The sequence below is a fragment of the Amblyomma mixtum genome, chromosome 6 (assembly GCF_055824585.1).
Source record: "Amblyomma mixtum isolate Tamu chromosome 6, ASM5582458v1, whole genome shotgun sequence".
Taxonomy (NCBI): domain Eukaryota; kingdom Metazoa; phylum Arthropoda; class Arachnida; order Ixodida; family Ixodidae; genus Amblyomma; species Amblyomma mixtum.
The window spans coordinates 37,488,948-37,497,180 of NC_143017.1; the positions used below are offsets into that span (position 1 = coordinate 37,488,948).

An 8,233-nucleotide genomic window follows, 5' to 3' on the forward strand; every position below is an offset into this window, starting at 1 on the left:
GAACTATGGGACCTCGCGTAATTTTGTGTCTGCACGGTATCGACCGGCCGACAAGCCACCGCACTGCCTCCCCCCCTTCCAGCTTTTCCTGTGGGTCGCTTCATTCTCAGCCATTGAGAGTGGTGAACGAAGAGTGGCGTTATTTGGACGTTAGTAATGTGCTTTTGTATCCTCCGACCTTTTCCTTCGTGTTTATGCACATGTGCAACTTTCAACGGTTTTTAAATTCCGCGTCTTAGTCTTCATTGTTGTTTTTGAAAGAAAGTCGGGGAGGGAGTGCTGGTTAGCTTTGTTAACTCTTTTCGCCTATCCTGTACTGCTGCGGGCCCAGTGAATCTCTAATGGAACTTCAGCGGGCGCAGTACATTTTAAATGCAACTTTACCGACTCGTCTGCGGATAACACGTTGAGGAGAAGGTTGTTTCGCTTGTTGAGACTAAATTCGAATGGAAATGAACATATCCAGGAGGAGCCGCGTGCACTGGACTTTTGAAGTGACCCGCCTGCGTCTATCTTGCTGCATTGAAATCCTTCCGACCGAATCGACATATAACTGTATTTCATTGACATAAAACCAAGAAAAATCGTAAAGAATTTGTATGTCAGTCGTATTCGATCTCGAGCATGTCTTGCACCGTACAAGCCTTGTTAGCGGGCGTACAGTTTGTCTTAATCGGAACAATGGCACCCAATGCCAAACCGAAGCCAAATGGGCTTAGACAGAGAGGCATCATATAATACAGGAACAAGGGTAACGTGCACATGCAAGCATGCCAGGTGCGGTTACCTTGATAGCCAAGCCGATCGGCCACACAACTCCAAAAAACCCATCAGTTCAACGTAAGTATTTTTTCCTACACTAGATATTTTTAAAAAAAATCTCATTGTCACTGCATGAAAGGGAGAAGTATGTAGGCACTTTTACTTTGGAACCAACCCTTGTTTTCAATCGTTTTTTTATCGAATAGTTCTTTACTTAGCCTTGAAAAAATGCGATATCTGCCGCATTTCGAAATCAGCGCTCAATACATTCTTCACACGCCTCCTCACTTCTCTCATTCAAATGATGGCCAAGAGAGGAGATGCTCCAGGCAATCACTTCTATCGTCTCTGAGTTCTAGGCTTGAACGTACACCCGGCGAAATCTTTAACTGTCTGAGGTGTTGCATCGTTAAAAGCACCTTGCAAAAAATTCCTTTCGGCTAACATGCTGGCGTATTCCTGCTGTAAATTGACCCGTGAGATGACATTTTGTGGTTCCTTTTTCTTCATATTATGTTTGAGTGCAGTGCTTGCGTGTTTAGATCAAAGTTATCAGAAATATTCACCGTCTGCCACTAAGAAGAGTCGAAACAAGCGGAATACGCAGCAATGGTTCTGGTGGCACATTGGCGCTTACTCTGGGTAAACGACTGGTCCGCCCCCTCCTCTGGATCCGACAGGACCCAGAGGAGGAGGCCATATGGACCAGAGCCATTGTTGCGTATGCCGCTTGTTTTGATTCTTCGTAGATGCTCCTGCTTGGTCTTCAATGACTGCAGTATGTTTTAAATAAAAAATAAATAAATAAAGATAAATATTTCTGTGAACTTTTATCTAAACACGTCCACTCAAACATTATATGAACAAGAAGAAACCACGAAATGCCATCTCACGCGTGAAATTACAGCTTTAATCTGCAAGTGGTGTAGACGAAAAAACCTTTTACAACATGTGTTTAGCGATGCAAAGCCCAAGCCAGTTAAAGACTTGGTCGGGTGTACGTGTACGTGTGCGGTGCATTGTGTCTATTCTATTAGATATAGGGAAGATGAAAAGGAAAGAACAAAGGCGGGTTTATGTAAATACACAGAAAATCTACGAACCGAAACCTTGTTTCTCAACCACATCGCCGCTGCGGTGAAAGGGCACGGCAGCTGGGCTTGCGCACAGATGGATAACCCGCTTGTCTTCCTCGTGCAGATCATTGCCAGCCTGCTGGTGATACCGTCGGGATGCCAACAACCACGTCAGCACTTCCAGTACGAACTTGTTCATGTGCTATGGAACGACAACGTTTCAACGCCCCTGATCCTACGATCTGCGGATGGATTTCGTCACCTAACATCGCCAACGACTGGCGGCAGCGACAGTGTGGTCTTCAAGCCATGCTTAGCGGCGCTGCAAGCTTCCTGGGCTATAAAAGCCGTCAACGAAGGATTTCAGACCAAAGGGCACGGCAGCTGGGCTTGAGCACAGATGGATAACCCGCTTGTCTTCCTCGTGCAGGTAAGAAAGCCTTTTGGGAAATGTTTTAGATCCAGCGAGCGTTGCCTTGTTGTGCTGCCGTGCCCTGCGGTACTTCTTGATACAGTGTGCGATGTGGTGCATATATTGAAATTGTTACTACTTGCGGGTGACGTTGAGACAAATCCTGGGCCTGATATGAAAGAACTTTCTCAACAGCTACGACAGATAGCCGATGACATAAAAACAATAAAAGAAGAAAGGTTAACATCTATTGACAACAAACTAGAACGCCTTACCCTACTTGAAGACAAGCTTTCGTCATGTACTGAGCATGTTGCAAATCTTCAGCAGCTCGTATTGTCTCTGGAATTAAAAATAGACGATCTCGAAAACCGCTCCAGAAGATCGAATATTATAATTTATGGCATGCCTGAAGAGGAAGAAGAAAATAGCGACTCGCTGGAGCGAGCTGTGAATCAAAAAGTTGTTAAAGAATCCTTAAAACTGGAAGAAGTTGCAATAGAACGCATTCACAGACTAGGTAGACCAGCAGAAGAGAAAACAAGGCCTATAATACTGAAGCTTCTAGATTTCAGGGACAAAACGAACATTTTACGTAACTGCCACAAATTAAAGGGCACCGAGTTTACCATAAGTGAAGATTTTTCGCCTCGTGTCCGCGAAATCAGAAAAAAGCTATGGAAATACGGGAAACCAAAAAAAATTGCGGTGAAAAAGTGTCGCTGGTTTTCGACAAACTAAAGATAAACGGTGAATTGTACTTTTGGGACAACGAAAAATGTGAAGTGTCACCAATTGCAGCTCATCGGGTTACACCTTTACTAACCGAGGCAAAAAACCAAGACACAAGTACACGGGCTCTACGCACGCGCCGTCCACAACGTCCCAAATAACTTTCGTGAACATTAATGCGCGTAGTATTATCAATAAGCTCGGTCCCTTGGAATTTTTATTATTAGGTTTAAAGCCAGAATTCATGGCTATAACAGAAACTTGGCTGACAAGAGAAATCAAAGACTTTGAAGTAATTCCCCCCAACTACTCCATAGCACGCAAGGACAGGCTGACGCGAGGCGGAGGCGTGGCATTAGAGATAAGAAAAGATATACATTTCGTTACGTTACCTGAAGTTGAGGGGGTTGAAGCAATTTTTTGCAAACTCTGCTTTTCTGATTCTTCAATTGTTGTGGGTTGCGTCTATCTTAGTCCTTGTTCTGATCCTATCATACTTCATTCATTGTATACTTATATGCAGCATCATGTTAAGGGGGCGAGACTAATACTTTTAGGGGATTTCAATCTTCCTGATATTAACTGGAATACACTGCACCATACCTCACCTTGCGCTGATGTTGTTTTTGATATAATGCTTTCTTTTAACCTCTCGCAAATTGTAACAGACCCACACGTGTGCAAGGAACCAGATCCAATGTTTTAGATTTAGTTTTCCTGAGTAGTCACTTCTCCTGTCCAGAAACAAAGGTTGAAATTTTAGATGGCCTTTCTGATCACAAACTTGTAATGTGTTCTGTCCCGCATCATCATAGTGCCCCTTGTTTTCCATCTACAATAACGTACCCAGACTACAACCCAGCTGACGACACTACCATACTTGATACTTTATCACATGAACTAACACCGTTTCAGCAACTCTCAGATGACATTAATACTCACATAGAAACATTGTGGCAGGGATTCAAAAACGTTGTGTCATATTGCGTTACTAATTATGTGCCTACCAAGACTAAGAGAATACGCAAACGTAATCCATGGATAACTCGAACCGTAATTCATGCCAAGCGAAAAGTTCGACGGCTGAAAAAAGTGCAGAAACGCCATCCATCACCAAAAAGAATTGAAAAAATAAGGCTGTGGCTAGAGTTCCGTCCAGACGGAACTACAATTTGCGCTAGAGTTCCGTCCAGACGGAACTGCATGTAGCGATGGACGGAACTGTATCTGACACCATACAGTTCCGTCCAGCATTATCTGCCACAAGAGTTATGTCAAGACGGAATTAAAGCTGGCGTTAGGGATTGGGAAACCAGTTTGCTTGCAGAGTTTTGCATGTTCATTTAAAAAAGTGGCAATCCTATTCCGCCTAATGTGCGACAGGATATTATGCTGCATCATTTTATTTGCCAAGCAGTCAGTGAGAAATGGCAATAGAACGAGTTTTGGCTAGGGTTTGTTGGTGCGTTTGCATAATGCTTGTTGACCGTTTGTGTACGTCTTAGTCTTTTTCGCACAAACAGCGACAGGGCTTCACATCACTTCGCGAAGAGTTTCTGCACTCTGCTTCTAACAATGTCATTTTCCCGATCCTGCATGCTTGCACGGAAGTTATGCCTTCGAGGATCCAACTAAACGCAGTACGCGGACAGACATTTTGGTGCCGTGTACATGCGTAGAGAGAACATGTGGATACAGCTTTGTCAGCCGGTTATTCCAGAGGCAAAAAAATGCTTTATGTGGGTAGAAATCACCCATTTTGTATAGTATGGACAGTACGGACATTAGACGGTTTTAGTTTTACGTACGTAGAACCTTCATGTACATTAATGTGAGCTGTCTACGTAGCGTACGCTCGTGTCGCTTCGTACAGTTTTAGCTACACGTACGGGACGCAAACTGTGTAGATCTTCCATAGAACCTAAAAAGTGCGCTAGCATGTTGTGCCTCGCCGTCTAGTACAGCTAAAGAAAACTAATTTTGTTTAGTCGAGCTGCTTGGAGCGGAGCCAGGCCAAGCTACAGTGCGGGCGGTAAATACATTCCCCCTTTTTTCTGACAAACGTTGAGCGATTTCATTCCACCGAACTGTATGTTGCATGCTACCTTCAAAGGGATTGCATTCCTTCACGTCCCGGAGCATATTTAAATCATCATCGCTTTTCGAGAAGCGAAGGCGCGCTGGTTTCCCACTCATATCGACGACGTGTGCGTATGGAGCCAAAACGTGCACCGTTTTGCTTTTCCCGCTGACTGTGCCGAGGGTCTCGCGATATCCCGCGAGGTTTGGAGCTTCGCGTGGTCTCGCGAGACCAGCGCCTACTCGCTGGTGAGACCGTCGGCACACTAGTTGCTATGACGACCACAAACGCTTCTCCGTCAGGCTTAGGAGCTGCTGAAACGGATTTCTATCTAGAAAACAAAAGCTAGTTATCACCTAAAACTTCATGCCAGAGCAAGAATGGACCAACTGAAGGCAAATACAGCAGTTTACAGCCCGATACCACGTCGAGGGATTAGCGACTAAGCTGTTATCGTTGTGAAGCGGGCGGGCAGGGCGCCGCCATCTTGCCAACGCCTCGTACGCAAGCAACGTGAAGACCGCAACGCAAAGATCCGAATCTCACGTACGTCCGTGAGACCCACGCAAACACTTCACGTCCTGCGCATGCGCACTGGTAACACGTAAGCGCTCGACTTACGTGAAGCTTCTACGTACATGAAACTAAAACTTTCTATTGCATGGACGGAACTCTAGCTGCAGTAAATATTCCGTCTGCACGGAACTGCAGCAGCAGCAAACGTTCCGTCTGGACGGAACGCTAGACACTCCGAAAAAATAAACTCGGCCATCACTGATTTAAAAACCAAAATAAAAACAGCTAAAACATTTTACTTTACTAATACGCTGACTCGTTTCTTAAAAGATGCTCCCCAAAAATTCTGGCGTCACCTGAACCCTAAATCACGAAAAGATAACCAAGCTTCTCCAGAGGAAAACAGAAATATTGCAACCACGCTGAATAACTACTTTACTTCTATTTTCACTACAGACAACAGAATTAAGCCTCGTATTAGTTTTTGCTCAGGAAATAATTTAGAACCCCTTACTGTAACAGAAGCAAGAGTGTTAAACCTCTTATTAAACTTGGACACAAAGAAAGGATCAGGACCTGATGGAATCTCTAATATTTTCTTGCGTAGATATGCCGAATGGGTAGCAAAATATTTAGTAATACTTTTTAACAAGTCATTGTCATCGCACACCATTCCTAAAGAATGGAAACTAGCTAAAGTGACACCTATACACAAAACAGGAAGCATATCAGATCCCTCAAATTTCAGACCAATTTCACTAACAAGCACTGTATGCAAGTTACTAGAGCACATTATCTTAAAGTACATAACAACCTACTTAGAGGAAAATAAAATTTTAACACCTTTTCAGCACGGCTTTCGGAAAGGAGTTTCTACAGTCACACAACTAATCGAACTTACACATGACATATCCTTCGCTATTGATCAGCAGAAACAAATCGATCTCATTTTCTTAGACTTTTCGAAAGCTTTCGACCGCGTTTCACATTCCAAACTTATTATTAAACTTAATGCAACCCTTGGAGCTGGCCCTATAGTAGATTGGATCGTTGATTATTTGACTGACCGTACTCAATTCGTCGAAATTAACAATGTTAAGTCCGAAACAACTAATGTTACATCCGGCGTGCCACAAGGTAGTGTTCTTGGCCCAGTATTATTTTTAATTTTTATAAACGACTTACCTACTAGTATTTCTCACAATATTAAACTTTTTGCTGATGACTGTGTACTTTACCAGGAAATTAACTGCGTCAATGACCATATAGCTTTAAATAACGCTTTAACAGCAGTGACCAAGTGGTGTGAAGAATGGCAGATGACTATTAATGTTAAAAAATCAGTTGCTTTATCCGTAACCATAAAGATACACAAATCAAATTTTCAGTACACATTAAACAATATTCCTCTTGATTCGGTGTCCGAATATAAATATTTGGGCATAACACTAACCTCTGACCTCAGATGGGATTCTCATATTAACAATGTCACATCAACCGCCTTAAAACAGTTATTTTTCATTAATAGACGACTCAAACTAGCACCATCAGAAACAAAGCTTCTTGCATATAACACATATGTCAGACCAATTCTAGAGTATGCTAATGTTGTTTGGTTTCCTTTCACTAACAAGCTCACTAAACAAATAGAAGCAGTGCAGAGGAAGGCGGTCAGATGTATATTTAATAGACACAGGTTGACAGACTCACCAACAGAACTAACCAAACACGCAGGACTACTAACCCTTCAAAACAGAGCAAAACTAGTGCGCCTTAAAACCATGTACCAACTCGTACACAATCAATTAAAAGTCGCCACTTCAAGATACATATCACAATCACAAACGCGACAAACACGTAATAAACACATACACACTCTAAACGAGTTTTCATTCCGTACTGACACTTTCAAATATTCATACTTCCCTCGTGCTATACGCGAATGGAACACCTTGAACACATCCATTGTTAGTAGTCCATCATTGAATTCCTTTAGCACACGTGTGGAAAATCAACTACTTATATCTTAGTATTTATTGAGTTCATATATGTCATTACCAAGTTATTCCTTCCGTTTGTGTTTTCACTTGTGGTATTATTGTCCGCCAAAATCATGTCACATGCTCCTCACTCTGGTTTGTTATTCGTATCTTGTAATGTATAATCTCGTGTTATATTTTTTATGTACTTTGATTAATTACCATTGCTATTTTTTTGTGTGCCTGTGTACTTTGAATGCCCTCCCTGTTACGATCCCTGATGGGATTGACAGTATCGAATAAATAAAAATAAATATAAATAAAATACGCAGGGATGTCTTGTACAAGATTTTCACAATACGAGAGAGTCGGAGGGAGCTAACATTCGAGGCTGCAAAGGAGCGCCATAAATTAGAGCAGCCGAGACAAAAAGAGCAGGTACCCAAGCAAGGCACCGCTAGCCAAGCCGCGTGTTTATAGAGTAGATGTCAAAAGCAGCAGCATAACCAGTAATACCACCAACACTGCTTCGAGAAGGAGGGAAACGACGGTGAAGGAGGGAAGTAGCGGATAAGCCGGGGCGGCAATGGCAACACCTTGCAGGACTGCCGCTTCAAGAAGAGCAAGGCATCGGTGCAGGGGCGCTCTGGTCGTTTATCTTCTGACATGCAGGGCT

General features: G+C 43.0%; 1 pseudogene; it reads left to right on the top strand.

Annotated features, from left to right (window-relative positions):
• The first annotated feature begins 2,238 nt into the window (after nt 1-2,238).
• Nucleotides 2,239-3,143, top strand: LOC149338795 (uncharacterized; annotated as a pseudogene).
• The last annotated feature ends 5,090 nt before the right edge of the window (nt 3,144-8,233 follow it).